General features: G+C 39.1%; 1 long non-coding RNA gene across 17 annotated transcripts in view; it reads left to right on the top strand.

Moving 5' to 3' along the window:
• The window catches only part of LOC102550245 (uncharacterized), a 79,398-nt gene that overhangs the window by 12,456 nt on the left and 43,008 nt on the right, over window positions 1-23,934 (top strand). For 6 of the 17 annotated variants that reach the window (XR_010057172.1, XR_010057171.1, XR_005492792.2 and 3 more), the window contains 2 exons: window positions 20,049-20,236; window positions 22,025-22,312. The exons of 5 other annotated variants lie outside the window; for them this stretch is intronic. This is a non-coding gene — a long non-coding RNA (uncharacterized LOC102550245). 6 more of the 17 variants (XR_005492793.2, XR_005492797.2, XR_005492789.2 and 3 more) reach the window with 2 other exon arrangements.

Below are 23,934 nucleotides of genomic sequence, written 5' to 3'. Positions count from 1 at the left end.
AGTGTCAAAGCAGCAGGGCTTGCAGAGTGTGAAATGGGGATGCCAAATTGCATAAGTCTTTAAAAAGATCCATATGTCTGGACTGAGCCAAGCCTGGAGCCCAGGGTGGGGCCGATAACATCATCTGCTGGACAGGATTGTGCTCTCTTTCTCAGGGAGGATTAGATGTCAGCTTGACTGGTTGCAGTTAGACTCACCATGACCCAGGTTGGGAACTCGGGGTACATTTGGAGTAGGGAGTAAAAGAAAAAGATCAACGAGCAGAACAAATAGAGAGATAAAGTTTGGAAGCTAGTGTTGGAACCGTTGGTGGGGAAGCAGTTTAGAAACTCCAGGGCACTTTAGAGGGAGTGGTTGTACAGAACGCCAGGCTCTATGCCCACTTTATGGGAAGTCTTGATTGCTGATCCCCCACAGTAAGCCCGCCAGAGCCAAAGAGGAGCTTACCCTTCTCCCTTCTGTCTTTAGGCTCCAACTGCAGCTTCCCCAGTGGTGGAGAGTGGCAGATGGTATGCAGCTGTGGGACACATCTGGCCTTGTAGGAATTAAAGGAAGACACAGCAGCCAGTTGTAAATTTATCAGCTACCCTGGAGGCCTATCTCCAAAATAATGAAGTGGTGCCTCAACACTCCACCCTTATCTTGTACCATAAAGAATCCATGTTTTTTCCTTAGTCCCCTTGTCTCCTCTCCACCCCAGCTTCAACTGGATCAGGAGATGGTTCCGTGATAATTGCCAGGCAGCTGCTTCCCAGATGTGTTTTCTCCAGTGATGGAGTGTGCAAGCTAGAGAGAGCTAGCAGGACTGATAGAGCAGCAGGACTCATAGAGCAACAGGGTCAAACCAGGGAGCACTTTCTAAGGAGAAATGTATGGGTGTGGGGATTGACCGCCAGAAGAGCTGGATAGCAAAGCCATTGATTAGGAGTAGGAAGATCCTAAAAGTTCTGATTTCCTTTCTAAAACTGTCCAAACGTATGCATTATACATAAGTGTGTCCTAAAACACGAAAGAAGCATTGACTTCCAGAGTTGGGAAATGGTTATATTGAGCCACCCTTTCTATGTCCCTGTTGATGGCCTGTTGATGGCTTGTTGATGGCTTGTTGATGGCTTGTTGATGGCTTGTTGATGGCTTGTTGGTGGCTTCTCCAGGACTGTTCCCTATTCCTGATACACTCACCAAGCAGAGTAGTGTGTTTAAAATCAAGATTATACGTTGCATTTTCTTGCTGAAAACTCTTCCCTGACTTCCCTTTCCTTTAATATGAAGCCCATACCCTTCGTCATAGCCCACAAGACCTGAAGAGGCTAGACTTCCACTTGCCTCTCTCCCTTGGTTATTCCTGTCTTTACTATGTCAGTGTCTTACAGTTTCTAGAACTTTTTAAGTTCTCTTCCAGCCTCAAGTCTCTATCCAGGCTTTCCCATTACCAGACTGCTCTTTTCTTTCTTTTTTTCTTTTTTTTTTCCGGAGCTGGGGACTGAACCCAGGGCCTTGCGCATGCTAGGCAAGTGCTCTACCGCTGGCTGAGCTAAATCCCCAACCCCAGACTGCTCTTTTCTGCTCATTAGCAGCACACTGGCACCTTGTCATCTGCTGACCTCCTCTGACTTCCAATGGTAGTAAGCCCTCACTAATCCTTTCTACAGGACCATTCACGACCCTTGTCACTTTTACAGTTACACAATGACATTTTTATTGCCTGTATTCTCCGTTTGACTGTAAGAATGTGGAGAAAGACATCAGGTATACTTGGTGCCTTGTTACAGTGTAGACCAAAAGTAAAAACTCTGAAACCCGCCCTGAGAAAATGAATGAATTGTTTTCATATCTTCTCAGTGATCTCCACTCTACAGCTTTAATATCAAAGACAGTGATAGTGATATATCATTGAATCCATTTCATAAAAACAAAGTCTTTGTAAACTTCAAAACGCTCATTCTAAAAAAGCATAAAATATCATACCGATTTTCTTTTATAGAAACATGGTTATATGTGGCTCTTGTTCTGAATGGAATTTTACAACATCAGCCTAATGTCTACCTGGTTGAGTTCTGAGTGCAACTCTGGGCATCCACATTGCCCGGATACCTGGACAAGTCAGGACCCCTTCTTGGTACTCAGAGTTGGTATTCACATGATACAGGGTTTTCTAAAGAAACCCAGATGTTTTCTGGCTCCTCCTTGCTCTTAGTGTACCTACTCCTGATGCATAAGATGAAGGCAGAGTTCTGCTGTCTAATGAGGGAACTAGGGACTAGGGGGGTGGTGCAATCCTCAGCCACAAACTGCTTGGAGGAGTGGGGTAGCCATTTCCTTGTGTGAGGGGCAGCCAACTGAGAGGGGAAGCAGCCAGAGTGGGTGGCCGATTCCGGTCTCTGACCCTTGGGGCAATGCCTGCAGCTCCTGCCAGGCTCCCACACCTTATCTAAGAATAGCTGCACTCTTTCCTGCTGGTCTGCAACCCTCTGGAGCACAGAGGAAAGCATGCTAACTGTCTAGCCTCAGGCTGGGTTGTCCCTTCCGGTCATTCTCTCCCCCGCTGGGGATCAAAGGGCTGCCAGGGAGTTTAGTTCTACTTTCTGATGCTGCCACCCAATAACAGTGAGTGCTGTAGTGTGTAGGCTAGAATTCAAATCATCTTCTGAGGGATGAGAGCTACAGGCCTTGAACCTGAGAACCAATGCTGGAAGAATGAGTATTAGGTCAGAAAGCAGATTCTTCAAGGGAAGGTTATATCCTGAGTGGAGCCAAGACAAAGCCTGGAAACCTATCTTCTAGCTAAAACAGCAGCTAAAAGCAACCCTTGTGGAGACAACTACATGATCAATGGATTCTGGTCCTTAGGTGAGGTTTTGTCCTATTCTGGCTCCTGAGGTGACTCAAGAATCATTGTGTACCATAGTTATTGTATCTTATCACTCAAATGAGTTTTTCTTTTCATTTATTTACTTATTATTTATTTATTCATTCACTTTATAGCCCAATTGCAGTCTTCCTCCCTCTTCTCCCAGTCCCAACCTCACAAACACCCATCACTCCCTCCCCTTCTACTTAGAGAAGGGGACCCCTGGGGGGGGTATCAACCTACTCTAGCATATCAAGTTGTAGCAGGATTAAGCACATCCTTTCCCACTAAGGGCACTAGGAGAAGGGGATTCACTGTCAGGCAACAGAGTCAGAGACAGCCCAGCTTTAATTGTTAGAGGACCTACGTGAAGACCAAGCTGCAAATCAGCTGCAAATGGGGTTGAGGAGCATGCTCTTTGGTTGGTGGTTTAGTTTCTATGAGTCCCTCCTCCCAGCCATGGGTCCACATTAGTTGAAACTGTAGGTTTTCATGTGGTGTCCTTGATCTCTTTGGCTCCCTCATTCCTATGACTCCCTCTTTTCCACAAGACTCCCCAGCTCTATCTGATGGTTTGTTGTGCAGCTCTGCATCTCTTTCCATTATCTGCTGGATGAAGCTTCTCAGAAGACAGTTATGCTAGGCTCCTGTCTGCGAGCATAGCAGAGTATCATTAGTAGTGTCAGGGGTTGGCTCTCTCTCATGGGATGGGTCTCAATTTGGGACAGTCATTAGTTGACTCAGTCTCTATTCCATGTCTTGTAGGCAGGACAAATTTTAGGTTGAAGGTTTTGTGGGTAAGTTGTTATCTCCCTCCCTCCATTGGAAGTCCTGCCTAGCTGCAGGAGGTGGCCACTTCAGTCTCCATATCACCAACTGCTAGGCTTCTCAGCTAGGGTAAGCCCATCAACTCCTAGGAGCCTCCCAGTTCTGGGTCTCTGGCTGATAACAGAGATAACCCACCCACCAATTTCCATTCTCTTTCTTGCCCTATCTCTTCCACACCCTTTCTCCCCAGACATGATCCTCACCCCCATTTTTATTTGTTTGTTTTTTGGCAGTGAAAGAGGACTTTGCTGATAAATATGCCAGAATGGCAAACACAAATGAGGACTGTCTCAGTTGTTTGAGCTACTGCCCCTTTGCTGGGCATCCATGTTCCTGTCTGCATGAATGTCTCAGGAAGGTGACACGAGAAGGAACAGATTAAAAAGTACCAGAAATCAAGGCACCACAGAGTCCTGGAAACTAGCTCCAAGCTCCCTTGCATTCCCATGGGCCACAACCCTTCTGTATCAATCAAATGGAAGAAAGTTAATTATAGATCCAGAGAAATTAAGCTGCCGCAGGAGTGGGAAAGAAAGGAAGTTTCTCCGGAAGTTCCCTTGTTTGCTGAGTAGGAGAGTCTGGATAGAGAGATAAGCTCAGCCCCCAGAATCATAGCTGCTGCCTCTACCCTTCATTTTTTGAAGTTGAAAATTCAAGCTGTTGGTAAAACACGGACATGCCCTTTATCTACCTTTCATGGAAAACAATCTTAGCACCCCTCAGTTACCCACCCACAATCTTCAGAACTTATTTGAGTCATCAGGTCAGTGGCTGCAGATCAAGAAGCAAGGAAGGAGCAGCTGCTGTGTTAAGTCTATTTCTGGAGCTATATAAACAAGCAAGGCCATAGTCCTGTCCCTTCAGGAATGTAGTCTTGCAGGAAGCCACAGGACCAAGTGATGTGTGACAAGAGGGAGAAAAGATGCTTTGGGAAAACACTGTTCAAGAACCTCTTTTTAGAGCAATGAAGGCTTTTAGGACCTCCCTTTAAGGTAGTTGTCTATATTACCACATATCCCTAAGATTGTGAAGTTTTCTGAATATCAAATATTCATGAATATCATAGGTTAGACAATCCATTCCCTGCATTTGAATTCTAATTCTTCTCACTCACAAATTGCTTATTGTTCAACAAGTTTCCTCACCCTTTGAGATCTCTTAGTCTATAAAAGATGAACTTAATAGCATCTACTTCATAAAGCAGGACCTGAAAATGTAATATGTGAACAAGTCATCTGACACCATGCAGAAATGCAGATTTTGATCCCGTAGATGTGGTATGTAGCTCAAAGTTCTGCATGCCTCCTCAGGCAACGTTGATGCTGCTGGACTGGAGACCACACTTTGAACAGCAAGGTCATAGAACACAGAAATGCTTTTATTGTTAATTTGTTTTTCACACAGAAAGGGCACCATATAGATGCCACCACATAACCCATATCTCAGTCATTGAACCTCTGACATCAGGCCTTAAATGAAAGCATTTGAACATTGTTCCAGCTCCCAGTTATTCATGTCAGCCCAGACACTGATCAGGAAACCATATTTCCTGCTGGGCCATGACCCCTGACCCCTACATCATGAATGGTTGCAATGCTGCTTGCTTTGTGTCCCTGCTGTTGGGTCATTTGTTATTCAGCAATTAATAATCCAAACAGAAGCAACTATTGGCTGGGAAAATGGTGTTTTAAAATTAAAGTTTATACCGGAACTGTACTTACTTTCTATAAAGTCAGTTATTCATTAGGGCATTCCCCCCCCCCCCATTGTGTTTTTAAAAGTAAGCATCTTGTATTTTTACCAACATTTTTTCTTTAAATTTAAATTATGTGGTTAAGTATGATATCATTAGACGAGGAGGAGTGAATAGTAAAAAAAATCAGGCTTTGGAATCAGACTTGTTACATTCATTCTCCTCTGTTGCTGACAAAACCCATGACAAAAGCAACGCAAGGAAGAGAAGGTTTATTTGCGATTGTAGTTGAAGGGTCCAGTCTATCGTGGCAGGAAAGTCTTAGCAGGAAGATTGTGTGATCATATTGCATTTACAGTGAGGGAAGCAGAGGGGGAGGGGGGAGGGAGGGAGAGGGAGGGAGAGAGGGAGGGAGAGGGAGGGAGGGAGGGAGAGAGAGAGAGAGAGAGAGAGAGAGAGAGAGAGAGAGAGAGAGAGAGTAACCAGCTCTCTGTTTTCTTTGTACTCAGCCCTGGAGCTCAGTGTATGTCATGATGTGTTCAGTGTGTCTTCTCTCTTGAGCTGTAGTTCTCTGGAGATGTCCTTACCAACAAGCACAGAAGCATGTCTCCTACGTGTTTCCAAATCTGATCCAGTTGACAGTTGAGATTTGCAATCACATCTTTACCATTGCATCTTCAAAATTGATTACCTGTGTTTTCTCAGGCAACTGGGTTCACTTTTTCTACAACTTAATGTTTTGTTTTATTTGCTTGTGAGCCCAGCCTTTAACATCTGAGCCATCTCTCCAGCCCAGGCTTTTGTTGTATTAAGTGATATGATACTGCACAGAGATTGTGAGTTAAATTAAATAATTAATTATTAGACATAAGCAATAGCTGCTAGAATGATTTCCTGAGGAAAAAATTGCATTGGAAAATATGAGTCCATGAAAGAATGGAACCAGAGCAATCTATAGTGCATACACATGAAGGGTCTCGAAAGAGCTGCTCCTAAGTTAAGTCTTAAAATTCATAATAAATAACTAGGTTAGATACTCTCATACTTCCGAATTCAGATTTTTCCAAAATATTTTGGACATATATATGGAAAAATGTTTAAAACTCAATTTTCTAAAATTTGTGTTTAACTTTAAATGCTAAAATGTTAGTATCAATATCTATTCTAAAGGTATAGTAATTAAGATAGTGAGTTTTGGAACACGAAGAGATAAACTAAAGAATGGGATAGAATAGAATTTAAAAACGCACCATGTATACTTCATCTTGTCTATTTGAAAGTGACAACTTAGTGGCTGTGATGAATGTGAAAGGGTCAGAGAGAAGTAAAGGGAACAAGAAGAGTTATCCAAATCACAGGACAACGCTGCTTCAAGAAGAAGGGAGAAATCAAATCAGTAGCACCAAACATAGCAAGTATTCATGATCTGATCAAATGCTTTGAATTAACTTTCAGTTAATGCTTTAGATGAGCTCTCCTAGCAAAGTGGACCAGAAGCCTTTTGTGGTTTGCAGTGATGAGCTAAAGAGAGTATACTTGGACTGGGCAAGGAATTGACAATAGGTACATGAGGGACAGAAGTTACTTATTTCTCTGTTAAAAATAGTAGAGCTTTCAGCATATTTATAAGACAAGAAGAAGGTGGAAGCAGAAAAAAAGGACACCTGCTAGAAATCCACACCAGTAGACACCAGGAACTATAAAAAAGAATAACATTATCACTAAAATCACTTTCTTATTTTCTTCTCTCTCTCTCTCTCTCTTGCTCTCTCTCGCTCTGTCTCTGTCTCTCTCTCTGTCTCTCTGATTTTCTCATTTATATATTTAAGGTAACCTTGGTTACTTAAAGATGTATTCTGAAGTATTTCAGGCATTTGTAAAAGGTGCTATAAAGAGTAATATAATAAATTTATTATATTACTGCACTAAGGTTAAGAAATGTAGCATATAAGGAGCAAGTAAAAGAAGACTTGTGTGGCAAGAACTTCAAGTTCCCAGAGAAAGAAATCGAAGAAGACCTCAGAACATGGAAAGATCAATCATGCTCACAGATCTGTAGAATTAACATAATGAAAATGGCCATCTTACCAAAATAAATCTACACATTCAATGCAATTCCCATCAAAATTCCAACCCAATTCTTCACAGACACAGAAAGATCAATTCTCAATTTCATATGGAAAAACAAAAATCCCAGTATAGTCAATACAATTCTGAACAATAAAAGGACTTCTGGGAGAATCACCATTCCTCATCTCAATCTGTAGTACAGAGCAATAGTGATTAAAATCTGCATGGTACTAGAACAGAGACAGACAGGTCGATAAATGGAATAGAACTGAAGACCCATAAATAAACACATACCCCTATAGACACTTGATCTTTGACAAAAAAGCCAAAACCATATGGAGGGGGAAAAGCATCTTCAACAATCATGCTGGTCTAATTGGTGGACTGTTTGTAGAAAAATGAAACTAGATTTATCTCCCTACATAAAGCTCAAGTCCAAGTGGATAAAGGACTTCAAAAACCAGACACACAGAATTTAATAGAAGAGAAAGTGGGAAATAGCCTCTAAAGCATTGGCACAGGGGAGATTTTCCTAAACAGAACATTAATGGCTCAGGCCCTAAGTTCAACAATTGAGAAATGAGACCTCTTAATACTGAAAAACTTCTATAAGGCAAAAGGCACTGTCAATAGGACAAAATGGCAACCTACAGATTGGGAAAAGATCTTCACTAACTAATCCTACATCTGATAAGGGCTAATATCTAAAATATATAAAGAACTCAAGAAGTTAGATTCCAAAAAACCAAATAACCCAATTTTAAAAATGGGGTACAGAGTTAAACAGACAATCCTCAACAGAGGAATCTCAAATGGTTGAAAAACACTTAAAGAAATGTTCAACATCCTTAGCATCAGGGAAAAATGCAAATCAAAATGACCATGAGATTACACCTTACACCAATCAGAATGACCAAGAACAAAAACTCAAGTGGCAGCACATGCTGGTGAGGGTGTGGAGAAGGGAGAACACTTCTCCAGTGCCGGTGGGATTGCAAACTGGTACAAATTGATACACTCTGAAATTAATCTGGCTATTCCTCAAAAAATTGGAAATAGCTCTACCTGAAGACCCAGCTATATTACTCCTGGGCATATACCCAAAAGATGTTCCACCATACCACAAGGACCTGTACTCCACTATGTTCACAGCAGCCTTATTCGTAATAGTCACAAACTGGAAACAACCCAGATATCCCTCAACTGAAGAATGGATACAGAAAATGTGGTTCATTTATACAATGGAACATTATTCAGTTATTAAGAATGAACACATCATGAATTTTGCAAGCAGGTGGATGTAACTAGAAAATATCATCCTTAGTGAGGTAACCCAGATCCAAATGTTCATGCATGGTATGATAAGTAGATATTAGCCAAAAGTGCTGAATACCATACCCCACAGGTCCTAAGGAGTTAAACAAGAAGGAAGGCCCAAAAGAGGATGCTTCAGTCCCACTTAGAATGAGGAACAAAATAATCACAGGGGGCAGAGGGATGGAAGGACCTGGGTGGGAGAGGGGAGGAGGAGGGCAGGATCAGGCATGGGGGCCGGGACGGGAGGGGGGGAAGGAGAGAAGCCCAGAAGGCCAAGAGAATGAATGGAAATATGCAGCTGCCAGGATTGGGGTGTAGGGGGAAACCTCTAGAAAATCCCAGAGACCTGGGATGTGAGAGGCTCCCAGGACTCAATGGGGGTAACTGTAGCCAAATTGCCCAATAGTGGAGAGATAGAACCTGAAGAGACCACCTCCAGTAGTTAGACAGTGCCCCCAGTAGAGGGATGGGGACGCTGACCCACCTTCAAAAATTTTGACCCAGAATTGTTTCTGTCTAAAAGAAAGCAGGGACAAAAATGAAGTAGACTGGAGGAAAGGCCTACCAGAGACTGGACCAACTTGGGATCCATCTCATGGATGGGCACCAAACTCTCACACTATTCCAGATGTGTTTGCAGACAGGAGCCTACATTGGAGAGTCTTTAGAGAGAGAGAATATGAGACTTCTGTTTTGTAGGACTTATTATAAATATGAAATAGAAATAAAAACAGAAAAGGAAAAAGAAATGTTTACCTCAGTTCCCTTCTTCATATAATCCATCTCTTTCTTTATCCAATTCTTTGGGCATATCTCTTCAAATTTCTAGATAAGGTGTCTGCATTTACTGATTTTTCTTTTTAATCATTATTCATAAATTCCCTTGGTTGACAGGTGAATTATGATTATTCTCCCTTTCTTGTATTTTTGAGTCCATTCTTCTTGCCCTACAAAATTAATTCCAGTAACTAAAATAAGTAGTTCATTTTTCATAGTCACATCTTAATGTAGACTTGGAACATTCAGATTGTTCACTTGGTATTCTATAGTTATATGAGCTCAACTAGTAGATTACCCAAGTAACTTTTTATTTCTTTGCTATTTCCTGAACTTTAAAAAGAATGTTTTCTGAAAATAGCCATGATTGGTTCAGTTTGGTGTTTGTTTGCTTTGTTTACTTTTTATGTATGTGAATGTTTGCCTAAATGTATGCATGTGTGTCATGAGCGTGCCTTGCATGGACAGAGAGTAGCAGAGGGCATCAGACACTCTAGAACTGGAGTTACCAATGGTTGTGAGCTACCGTGAGGGTGCTAGGGATCAACTCTGGTCCTCTGTAAAATGAGCTAGTGTTCTTTTTTAATTAATTTTTTTAGGGATTATAATATAATTGCATCATTTCTTCCTTCCCTCAATTGTATTCCCCTCCCCCACCTCCCACACACACACATTTTCTTCTCTTTCAAATTCATGGTCTCTTTTTCTTCTGTTGTTATACACTCTCAAGACATCAAAATACATAGTTATTCTACTAATAGTATCTTAGAGAAGCTGTTCTTTCTTGGTTCTCTCTTGAGGCAAGCCAAGGGGTAAGAGCATCTGCAGGAGAGGAGGCAAGACTTGGTCTTGTGAAATATTTAGGGTTGTCTTTTATACAATAAAATGTATCTTAAGTCTATCTTAAGTCTAAGTTACTTTGCGGTGGTAGCTGACCTGTCTTAGTTCCTCTGAGGCCAGAAACTTCCTTCTTTGGCATTTAACACCTCAAAGTAAAGCTGCAAGGATTAAATAAAAGGATTTATTGCTGGTGCCCCTTTTCCTGGTGAATCAGCTAGAAGACGCTCTGGCTAAGCTGGTTAACTCTTTGTGAACCAGAGAGGAAAGAAAGGAAAAGAATTAAAATGCTTTATATAGCCAAATATGCACTGACGCACATACATTCAAAAATTCATACACCCATACTCTGGTCGGACCCAACTGTCACAATCAACTCCAAAAATATTCATGCATCCTTACACATATAAACATATATCTACACACAAACATATAGATAAACAGACAAATACATTTAGATGGATGGATGGATGAGTGGTTGGAACTCACCAAGTCATATCATTCATCCAACAACTTTATTTCTTTTCTCTGGTCTTTTATACCTTCTTAGACAAAAAGTTCTTTAGAAAATCACCTCAGAGATAAAATGTTACATAGAATGGGAGTTACAGAAGGATGTTGATATTAACTTCAAAGCAGTGTTTCATTATAATATACTCATTAAAAGCTCAAATTAACAGTTTTTACATGCCCTTGCCTTGTCATAGTGCACACCTATAACTTTATCCTTGTACCTAAATGTTTTTCTTTGAATACAAAATTGTCCCATCTATTTCTTTTGTAGTATAGTTATGAAATCTCACTGTATTTTTTATTATGCAGCCTTTACTTACAATTATGAGTAGTGGGCACATTCTATTCTTGATTCTAACTTTATTACATCTTTCTAGCAACTAAGACCATCTCTAAAAACTTTCTTCGTAAAATTATGTGAATCAAACCGGGAATTCTGTAGAATTATTATCTATTTGTCTATATAGCATCACTATAAGATAGTACATCTTCATAGGTCTGTAAAAATATGCTCGAAAGGGTGGGTCAATATCTAGTGATCGTTATATATTTAATAATAACAGGAAAAGCATATTAATAGCAGTAATCTTTCCACAAATGAAACTTTCTCATCCTTGCCTAGAAAAGCAAATCCGTCATTTGTCTATAGCGGGACCATCTCAGGAAGATCACCTGCTAGTTTTTAGACTCTCCTAGATGACGCTTGACACAGGCTGCTCTGGTCTTCTCTGAGCCTGGTGCTACTCATACCCTTGGCTCTTTCAAATCCATTTAGGATGCTGCATTCTGCTCTCTTTGGTTGAATTCCCTGCTTCTCACCTTCTCTTTAATAGCTGATTTAACTGTGAATAGCACAGCCTCCACGGCTTTCTGAGAAGTCCTGCACCACAGGCAATCACTATAATAGCATATCTACTTAAAACGACCTTTATCTGCTCACAACTAGTTAAAACTTGTTGACTGGAATTGGATTAGCTTCAGAATTCTGATATTATTGCTTTAAGATCGCCCCAGGTCCTTGCTGCTGTTAGGGAGCCTTCTAGAGCTGCTCTAACCCTGACCTGTGCATGTTACACCTTTTCTCTCAGGAAACTTGTAGGATAATTTTGTTGTTGCTTAGTGTTTTAAGAATCCTTGATATGCCTTGTGTGGCTAAGGTCTCCTGTATAGCTGGGCTCTCAGGGGTTCTTTAGGAGGAAACTAGCTTGAATTACTTTGTTGTCTGAATGCCACACTTGCTAAACTATTTCTCACAGTTGTCTTTTCAATACTATTTTGTTTTCATATTTACTCTAGTCTGGGTAATTTTGGAAGCATTTATCGTGCTTTTTAATTTCTGATATGGTGGTTTAGCAGTCGTTCTGGAGCGCTTTTTATTTTATTTTCTGAATATTGTTTTTATCTTTGTCTTTATTTCAACACTTTTTTTCTTTGTTCGTTTAAAGGACACAGTATCTTTTAAAATTTTTATTTATTCTTCTCTCATACAATAATCCAGACCATAGCCTCCCCTCTCTCCAATCCTTCCCATCCTACTTCACCTCTACCCCAGATTCAAAGCTACTTTGTAAAAAAGAGAAGAGAAAAGAGAAGAGCAGGCGTTCAGGGATGTAAACCGAACACAGCATAACAAGGTGCAATAAAGCTAGGCACGATCCTTCATATCAGAGCTGGAAGATGCAGCCCAGTAGGAGTGAAAGGGTCCCAAAAACAGGCAAAAGAGTCAGAGACACTCCCACCATTAGGAGTTTCACAAAAATGCCAATCCAAATAATCATAACATATATGAAGAGGATCTAGTACAGGCCCGTGTAAGCTATGCGATTGCCACTTAAGTCTCAGTGAGCTCCTATGAGTACTGCTTAGTTGATTCTGTGGGCTCTATTCTCCTGAAGTGCAAAGAATCTTATCTAAGTTTATGGATGGTGGTGGCATTTCAAAAACATTTTCTTTGCCTTCCTGAATGGTCTACATTTCCTTTAAGTTGTTATTTATTTATTTATTTATTTATTTATTTATTTATTTATTTATTTACAACCCATTAGTTTTTGTCTTCATTTTTTTAAGACAGAGGCTTTCTGGTGTTCATGTTTGATAGTTACTGGGTTCTAAAGATCTGATAAAAAAAATCTGAAAGTCAAGGTTTGAGTTGTGGAAGAGATCTATTTGGTTATCCCCTGCCATTAGTCAGTCTCTCTCTCTCTGTCTCTCTCTCTCTCTCTCCACACACACACACACACACACACACACACACACACACACACGCACGCACGCGCGCGCGCACGCACACGCACACACGCACACACACGCCCGCGCGTGTGTGTGCGTGCGTGTGTGTATGTGCTATGCAGGTGTGTATTGTTGGGTATCATTTCTCAGGCATCGTCTCCTCTTTGTTGAGGTAAGGTTTCTAATTAGCCATGTCAGTCACTGAGCCCCAGGGTTTTTCATATATCTGCCTACCCAGTCCTGAAATTAGAAATGTGCACCACCACAACTTAGGTTTTTTGATTTTGTATTTTGTTTGTTTTGTTATTGTTCTGACATGAGCCCTTGGCATGGAACACACGTCCTTGTACTTGTGTTTCAAGTACTTCACAAACCAAACCATTTCCCAAACCCAGTAGCCTTCTGTCTTCCTGTGCTTGTTCCAGAGGCTTCAGAACATTCTCTGTGCATTCTGGAGTTTTTCATCCAATGGCAGGCAGAAACTAGTAGAGAGGGAGGCTGGGAAGGCCTAGGTTCAGCTGGGTTCAGAGCAGGAACACTTCCTAAACATGGACAGGAGTGTGGCCATCCAGAGACATCCGCTTTACAACTTTCAGTACCTAAACCTTTGGTCACTTTGCTGCAGTTGGCAGAATCTGCCACCCAGGAGAAGCTGGATGAAGGAGGTGGTGAGGATTAACTGTTCTGAAGCTGACTTTCAACCAGTCCTTCCATTTTTAATTTAAGCTTTATCACCATTTTCTAGAGCTTTTCTCCTGATAGGAATTTTCAAGTGTGGAGAAATTATATCAAAATTTTGTTTAACTTTTCCTGCTGCCTAGGATGGTGATCTTCTAACCCTCTCCTTCTATTACATTTAGAATGAAGCATGGTTCTTTCTCATCTTGCTTCACTAAGTATCAGCTCTCAAGTTTTCCTCACAGGGCTTTCCAGAGAAGGAGACCATTGGGAAGATTCTTTTGGCAGCTGAGCATTGAGCACAGACTTATGAATCTGGTTTCTTGTTCCTTTAGGAATTTCTCTTATTTTCTTATAAGCTCAGTTTTACCAAAAGGGACACACACACACACAGACACACACACACAGACACACACAGACACACACACAGACACACACAGACACACAGACACACACACAGACACAGACACACACACCACACACACACACAGACACACACACCACACATACACACAGACACACACACAGACACACACACAGACACACAGACACACACACACACACACACACACACACACACTCATAGCAGAACAGTTTAGGATCTCTCCGCCACCTACATTGCATATTAGAACTCTCCTAATTTACCTCTCAGCCAGCACTTCAGGCATCCTTTAATGTCCAGAACCTATTTATTCCTAAAAATGTTTTTAGTTTTGTAATTTCAGATTAGCTTGAGTATAAATTATTTCAAATAAAAATGCTTTTTAAATTTCTCAAATAATTTCCCCAATATTATTCATCAGTAATGTTTATAATAATCTATGAAGATTTAGGAAAGTTAAAAATGTTTGAAATCCCACGGCACTGAAGAATTCATTGGTAAATAGTTGTGATTGCTACATGGGACCTTCTTGTTCAAAGTCTGCAGTAAGTCAGGGCTACCTTCCTTCCTCTTCCTTCCTTCCTCTTCCTTCCTTCCTCTTCCTTCCTCTTCCTTCATTCCTTCCTTACCTTCCTTTTTTTCTTTTCTTTTTTCTCTCAAAACCCATTTCCACTTTCACATTTCTTTGTTCTTTGTTGTGCTTTTAGGAACTTTGCCGGATCTCTTTGGTTCATGTACTTTTTTTTTGTACAGGTTTTTCTATTTCTGAGAAAACTTTTTTCTTTTTCTTTTTTTGCTAGGCATTGGGAAGATGTCAGCTATAACATAAGTTTAAACAATAGAATGAATAATGTGAGCAAGAAAGAATCCGTGTTATAGTTGGAACAACTGAAGATCAACTGCAGATCTCCCACTTGCCCAGACTTGTATTTACATCCTAAGTTTCACTGGCCCCAGCAGGAAGATGTCCTACAGCAGGATTTAAATAACACATACAGGGAAGTGCATGCAAGCCATTACAGGAAAAATTGGCATGTGAGACTTTATTAGTAAAGGCTGTTTGTGTATGTCTGTAGATCCACTGACTTTTCTCAAAAAGAAGTGAAAAAGGATTTTTGTTGTTATTAAGAAAAGGTAGAGAAACAAAATTCAAAGAGGGCAAATAGTTACTTTTATTTAATTTCTTATGTTTTGCATTCTGTTTGCCAGTTAGACAACAAATCTCCCTATGGAAATGACCTCATTTTATAATTCTCCTAATAAATGATGCTAGCTGCCTACATGGTGCCCAGCCCCAGGGCACAGAGCTCAGTGAAAGGAAGACCTAGTATGGAGGCTGTTGGTAAGCTTGCTGCCTGAAGCTTTGTTCCCTCCCAGTTTCCATGTCTGGGTGCAACAGTCTACAACTGTGTAAATGGCTTAGCTCTCCACCGTACTCTACCTCTCCAAACTAAAGTAACCTTTCCCAGACCATAGCCAACAAGACAAATTGACATTCTGATCATTTATGCTGATACCTCTGTGTAATTCTTAAAACACAAGCATAAAGTATTAGGTCCTTAGGACTCACATTGCTATGTGAAGAAATATAGACACAGGAAGGCAAATCAAGTATCTTTTTCTTATGAAACTTGAACCTTCATCCTTAGTCACTTCTTCATCAAAGGTCACATTTTTCCTTAAAAACAAAAACAAAAACAGACTTTTATTTTCTTAAGTGACATTTTCAATGGTACAAAGTCCTAGATTGTCATAGTTCCAGAACATCAGTTTCTTCTCTGCTTTCCTAAGAGCCTCTGGTAGCTCTAAGGACAAAAGTCTCCGGGCCTCTCTTACACTTAGTAGAGAAGGTTATTCAGTGTCACACCTGGCTTCTCTTAAACTTAGGGAAGACCATTCAGTCTCACATCTGGTTTCTCTGAATAGACTCTGGCAACATTTTAACTGGCTAGCTAGATGTCTAGAGGAAATCTGGCTTTAAGCTTCCAGAAGTGAGCTTCCTCTGATTTTCTTTTAGAGTTAAAAGAGGAAAGTCCAGGGAGACAATGGCAAGCAACAAACAAGGCCTGAAAAATACCTATAAGGAAAAACGAGCTCTCACTCCAGTTGGGTATCTAGTGGTTTCTCTAGCTAGCAACCCTTGGTGGCTTCTACACCAGTGTCCTGATAGAAATTCATATTAAACTCATATGTGTAATTGAAATTCTTTGTTATCTTTATTAGTGTGTATGAATTATGCATTTATTTGGTTTTACTTTAACATTGGTTATGGTTTTATTAAAACATGTTCATACATGTATACAATGTATTTTTATCATATTCATCTCATTATCTTCTTTTGTCCCATTCCTACTTCTGTTGACCTCCCTCTTCTGATCTAATTCCTCTTCTATCTTCATGTCTGTTAAATTAAACTTAATTTATTTTCCATTGACTTTCATTAGGATTCCTTATAGGATAAGTAAGAGGTTGTTGACAGGAACATGAACAATTTACCAGTACACAACTGAAGTAAATGTTTCTCTTAATTTAAAAATTTCTATTAGTCATATTTAAAAAAAAAGAAAAAAGAACAAAGCTAATTAGTTTAAGCCATGTATTTTATATAATGCAATGCATTCAAATATTTCTTCTAACATGTGTTGAATATAAAAATATTTAAGAATTTTAGATTTTCCCCTTCATGCTATGCATACTTTATATACTTTTAACCAGATATGATATATTCTTTTTAAAATTACATGTGTGTGTTCCTATGCACATGTTTGTGTGTACACAAAGTCAGATGAGTATATCTGATGCCTCCTAGCTGGAGTTACAGGCATTTGCAAGACACCGGGCTTGTTCTGTAGGTGCTGGGATCTGAACTTGGGTCCTCATGATTGTGCAACAAGCATTCTTAACCCTAAGCCACTTCTGCAGTTCAGATACTCAATTCTAAATGGAAAATGATTAAAGCATTTGATTTTATAAATTTACAGTGAAAAAAAATCACACATGCACATGCTCTCTCTCTCTCTCTCTCTCTCTCTCTCTCTCACACACACACACATGCACACACACAGGCACATGTACACACATAATCTCCCAAACATACTTAAAATTCTCTGTTAACTGAAATTATTCTTTAATATTTCCACTCAGATCTGGTCTTTCTTCCTCCACAATTCATGAGTTTTTGAAGGACTGGATCTCATGTAGACCAGGTTGACCTCAAGCTTGTTATGTAGCAGAGTACGGCCTTGAACTCCTAGTCTTTCTCCCTCAACCTCCTGAAGGCTGGGATTGCAAGTGTGTGCCATCACACCTGGCTCTGTCATTTTACTAGTAATCTCTTTGAGAAAGAAAAAGCTACTAGTTTCAAAACTATGTCTAACCAAGTTAAGTAAATTAGTTAACTCTGAACTTAAAACTTGAATTGATTGATTGATTGACTGATTGATTCTAGGAAATCCACTTGTTCTCAGTTGGCAATCTCTTCACATTTTCCTACAGTTACTTTTTAATGCAACTTACATAATGCTATCAACTACAATTGAAATGTTGTCATGTAAACAACAACTAAAATGACAGAGTGATTTAATCGATTGTCTTATAAAAAGTCTGCGTCTCAATCAAAAGTCTCAAATTTAATTAGCTAGATTGAAGGTAAGCTTTCAATTCCGTAAGGTTTCAAATTTGGCTCTTTCAGGTATAGTCTGACATCACAAATGAAAATATAAATCATACTGCCTTTTGGGGTCTTTATCTTATTTTGAAATATTCAACAAACTTCTCTTTATAAGAAAATCTTGTATTTAAGTAAATAGGCAGTAAATCCTTATAAAGCTCTTTCATGACTCAATACAAGAACATTAGCAAAGAAGTCAAGAAGCTATTAAATTCATTGTCTTCTACTTCTTTCAAATGACTCATTGCTTTTGCATGTATACAATGAATGATTTAACAACAGTATTCAGGGCACACTTCATGGAGTGCTTCGACAAAGAGCATAAATATTTTTAAAATGTATCATAGAGTGGAACAAAGAAGTAAAGGAAACATTAGTCTGCCTTTGAAAATTCCAATAAATCTGATTTTGACTAACCTTAGTGGGAAAAGTATTTGCTTAATGTTTAGTATCTCTCTAAACTTCTTTGACAGATGTAGAATGTTTAAAATAATTGTGGAATGAGTTTGATAGTGAATAAGCAACATTTTTTGGTAAATTAACCATTCTTTGGATTGAAGCACATTTAAAGTACTTATAGGACAGCATATTTTTTATCTTCTGATTTATCTAAATTTAAAACAAAAACACAAAACAAAACAGAAAACCGAAGCTCACATTGGGGAAAAAGATAAAAGAAAGTTGGAGTTTTTAATCAACAGATCTTACATTCTTTCTTCTTGAGTAGGCATGTACAGACGTGTGTGTCTGCACGCATGTACCTACACATATGTGCACATGCATGTAAACGCTAAAGGAACTCAGAAGTTATTCCTCAGGTGCTATCTATATCTTAAAGTTTCCTTTAGCATATTTCCATCTAAGAATGTATATGTATCTTTTATGTACATGTGTAAAGCAAAGCACTTTAACATCTGGCCAATGACACAAGCTTGGTTCTTGTTAAAACTCTTACATTTTTAAATTAACAAAAAGGTTCTTGGGGATGGAGAACACTTAAAGGACCCACATTTAGTTCCCAGAATCCACATGGTGGAACATAACCATCTGTAACTACAGTTCCAGGGGCTCTGATGTTTCCTTCTGACTTCTGTAGGCATTGGATATAAACATGGTACACATACATGAATCAGGCAAAACATACACATAAAATATTTTAAAAATTAAGTTTTTATATTTTCCTTAAATATACAATTTTACTGAGAGGAGCTGAAAGTTTCTCTTAATGAAATCCACACAATAATTATCTGTCTCATTTATTCTACTTCCAGCAAATTACAGCAGCTATCCATTGTAGAATTTGCAGCATATCACTGATCTTTTCTTTCATTTTTACTTCTGTGAACACGGAGTATGCATATATGGAGGAGAGAAGAAACCTGGCTGCTGTTTCACAGGTGCCCCCTTCTTGTTTAGTAAGACACCCTGGGTCTCTGCAGGGACAGTAGGAGATAATCAGGGACTCAGGAACCTACCTGACTCTACTACTCCAGAGCTGAAATTGCAAGTGTTTAATATTCTATCATGTCTGGTTTTTCCTTTACTTACTTTTAATATGGGTTTGGGGGCTTAAATTCAGATCTCCTTGCCTATAAGTATAAGACAAGCATTTTACCAAACAAGCTATCACAGGATTATTAGCTGTACCTATGCAATTCTTCATCAGTTGTGTATTTTGGTTTCAGACTTAAAACTTCCCATGTTTACATTTAACTTAAAAATCATTGTGTTATGATTAAAATAATGTTTTTCATTATTATTATTACCAGTTATAGATGTCACTGCAGCTTGTAATATCTGACTAAAATATCAAGGATACAATATAATGTTATACAGTTAAAAAAAACCATCAAATATTTTAAGTCAATCAGTATGTAGACACAAACTAAATAAGTGGTCTATATGTAACACTAAAAATAGCACACCCCCCACAACACACACACACACACACACACACACACACACACACACACACACACATCCTGAGTACACCGAAAACCATACATAACAAATATTAAGCAACATACATGTCCTGCCAAAACATTTTGCACGGTTTCAGTGTTTACTAGCTTTCTTGTTGTCACTGAAACAAGCGCTCACTTTACAGTCTCAAACTGGTCTTCACCTCTCCCCCTTTCTCCCCCTTCAGCATCCCAAGTGCTGGAATTGCACTGTGTGCCCTCATTCTCAGTTATTGCTTCAGTTTTTACAGTTAAAAGCAGGAACGCGGCACCACAACAGTTCTAGCCACATTCCAAGTGCCTCAAAGCAGGATGTAGCCAGTAGCATCATATTATACTATGCAGCCTCTGATGGTGTGTGCGTTAGCTGGACCTGATCATCTCCCAGTTCCATCGAAAAACCGGGATTGAAAAGCGTTCAGTTCATTAGGTAAATATTTTTCTTTTTAAAAGCATTATTGATATTATAATTTACAACATTTCTCCTTTCCCCTTCCTCATCCAAACATTCCCATACACCCTCCCTGCTCTCCTTCAAATTCATTGTCTCTCTTTTTCTTTTTAACCAATTGTTTATTATAATATACATTTATTCCTGAATATAACCTGTCTGGTCCATATAATGTTACCTCTATGTATGTTTTCAGGGATGACTGTTTGGCGCTGTACAACAAATTGGTGTTCTCCTCCCTGGGGAAAGCTCCTCTCCCATTCCCAGTTTTCCTCAGTTGCCTATAGTTCTTCATGTAGGGTTGAGGCCTATGCATCTAATTTTCTTCATCTAATTTTAAATGAATACTTTTAAACACACACGAACAGATGTTTGAAAATATAGCTAGCCTATAATTGATGGTGACTCTTCTAAATAAGGATTCAATAAGTGAAATATAAACTAAACATTAAAATATATTAACCTTCAGAAATTTTTCTTCCATATACTTCATGTTTTTGTTTACTGCATAGTATATTAAGTAAGAGTTCCAAGTAAATCATTAGTTAAGCACCTCTTGGACTCTGATAAGCCACATGCCTGCTTGACTTCTCTTTGTCATCTGATTATGGGTAATTTTGAGTCAAAAGAGGGTGTTTTTGTTTTCTTGAGCTGCTGCTGCTAAAGATGGTTGCAGGGCCAAGGGTAAGCAACGACTGAGGGTTGAGGTTAGACATTCAAGATGGCAGAGGCTCCTACTTCTGTTTCTTTCCAGAGTCATGATTATGTCCTGTGGCTTTCTGGGTGGAGAGTGCTCACAAGTCCAGTTATCTTTACAGATTGCTGCCTTCTCTGGAACCACATGTTCAGGGAATGTTGGATATCATGGAGGGCCTCACTCGGTGGGCTGAAGAGGAACTCTAATGTAGTAGTTAATCTGGAAGATAGAGAAATTTCCTTTCCCTAGGCAGTTCTTTGTGTTTCTTGTCAGGACAAGGGCTGTGTGCCCTCACTTCTTTGACCCCATGATTTACCGAACGTTGAGCCACTTCCACAATCACAGCTGCTCTACCCTGGACAGATGAAGCTGTTAAAGATTACCACATGGCCAGGTATAGAGGTTCTTAGGAGGCAGAGGGAAGAAGACTACAAGCTAGAGGACAGCTGGTTCTACATAGTGACTTTGTCTCAAAACATAACAAAATAACCATGAAAAATTGCCATGACCTAGATAACTACAATTTGAGTAAAGAAATCTCTATAGAAAGAAAAATTAATAGGTTTTCCTTTTCAAAATTTGCTTCCATTCTCACTTTATTGTATGTAAGTTTACTGTTCTACTCTAGTATGTGAATATTAATCACACCAAGGTCTTTCTGTGATAAATAAGAAAGGGGGAGTTAAAAGAATGAACACCAATGTTTACTGGGAGCTTACTACCCCTGGGAATGTCAAGAATCGCTAAAGTATTAGTTGAGATGTTTTAGGAGATGATGAATCTGAAGCTAAAAGAATACAAGTAACTTGCTCAGGATATAAAATTTGTCAAAGGACATTGGTATTCAAGCCAACTTTCAGGCTTTGGGATTAAGGACCTTCTGCCAACCTTTACCCCACCTAGATGTGTGTGTGTCTAACAGAGCATATCTTATTTTTTCTTTTGTGTAACTCTTTGGAACAGACCTTATTTATGCACAGTGTTGTTGACTCATGTTTGTTTCTAAGACTGGTGCACTTAACGCTTGTTGGTATTGTTTAATTAAATGAAATAATTTTTTTTATTTACAGCTTGAAGGTTGTGCTGCTTCCTGCTCTAGAAGGGCTAACGGAAAATACAGCAAGAGATAATTAACCGTGAAGTTCTTCAATCTGTATGGGAGGGTGCAGCAAGGAAAGTCAATGAAGAGTTAATGGAGTGGCACAGACACACAGTGACAAACTGAATATAAACTTTTTGGAAGTCTAGACAAAAGTGTAAGATGTTGGACTGCATAGGTTCCATTTTCTGACGACCAGAGGATAAAATTCCTCTCAAACAGGAACTGATTACACGTGTTATAAAATGAAAATTGAAAAACAATATGGAAAACATCTCACTCTGGCTTTATTAGACACAGAAGAGTCATTTAGATACTGGGTTGTCATATTATTCTTAAATAAGAGCAGCTGCCCATACATATTGACCTGATAGTTGTTAAATCCTTTCCACAAGGCTGAAGAGACAGAGCGTCACACTTCCTCCAAAGCCTGACATTACATGATTGGAGCCCAGAGAATGAAAACTGGCATTTATGTGCTTCAACTCTCAAATACCAGATGTTGAAAAATTCATCAGGCACATGTTTAGTATCTATAAAAATAATGAGAAAGTCTCTAAACAATACAGAATTTTTCTGAGCTGTTTGTCCAAATGAGAGCTACATACTTTTAATATAGGATAGGTAAAAATAAACATATCATTGAAATTTTAAAACCTGGATTTGTCATCTTGTGCAGACAGTCTGACAACTTTCAACTTCCAATGAGATTTGAAACTCACTGGTCAGGAGGGGCAGCAGCACAAAGAATAATGGATTGGGCTGTGCCTATAAGTTTATGAAGGCAATATCACTGTTTATCTCCATTCTGCAGGAAAGAAAACTGAGGCACAGGGAAATTAGATCCTAACTGCTCTGAGTACCAAGTCTTCTCTTCTCCAAGAACAATACTGGTCCCTGAAAAATCTGTAAACTGCTCCAACCTACAGGATAAAACTATTCCTCAAATGCATGTGACCATTTAGGCATATCTTCCAATTGCTATTGCCTGCCATTTTTTCTAAAAGAAAATTTGTTGGATGCCAAAATAAGTAATGTTTAAAAAAAAAAGAAACTTAAATAGCAGAATGATTCCCCGTAGCTAGCTGAAAGTTGGGTGTGGTGGTTCACATCTGTAACTTCAGCACTTGGGAGGCTAAGCCAAGAGTTTAGAGAGTGGGAGGCCAGCCTGGAATACATAGTAAGATCCTGTCACAAAACCAGAGCAAAGAAGTAAGTTAAAAAGAAGTTTCATTCTTCTTTTGCCCTGCTAGACACCTGGAGAGTGGAACTGCTATCACAGGGCTATTCCCTCGTAGAGCTAAAGAAACAGGCAGTGCCCTGCTCCGTCAAATGATGTCGACTTAAGCAGGCATTCATGATGATTTTATACCGTGGAGAAAAATCTATTTTTTTATTTTTCCAATCAAGAAAAATAAGTATGTATAAGTTTATACATAGTTAAACACACACACACACACACACACACACACGCACACATGCAAAATATAGGTTGTCACAGTATTTAGTTTCAAACATGATGTTTTTAATTTTGATTTTTATATTATTTATTTATTTTTGGTTTTTCAAGACTTTTTTTTTCCTGTGAAATCCTGGCTGACCTGGAACTCACTATGTAGATCAGTGTAGTCTCAAACTTACAGAGACCCATCCGCCTCTGTCTCCTAAGTATTGAGATTAAAGATATGCACCACCACCACCTGGTTTCAAACATGAGTTTAAAAATTAATTTTATAAGCATATAACATGATTTTACTGCCTTATAATCTGAATGCTATAAAGAACATATACATACACTGATAAGACTCAACTGAAAATGAATTATTGTAGTGACCAAATATTTTATTTGTTATTAGTGCGTATTGATTGTATCAGATATCT

The sequence above is a fragment of the Rattus norvegicus genome, chromosome 13 (genome assembly GCF_036323735.1).
Source record: "Rattus norvegicus strain BN/NHsdMcwi chromosome 13, GRCr8, whole genome shotgun sequence".
Lineage (NCBI taxonomy): Eukaryota > Metazoa > Chordata > Mammalia > Rodentia > Muridae > Rattus > Rattus norvegicus.
This window is presented reverse-complemented; position numbering and strand designations above follow the sequence as displayed.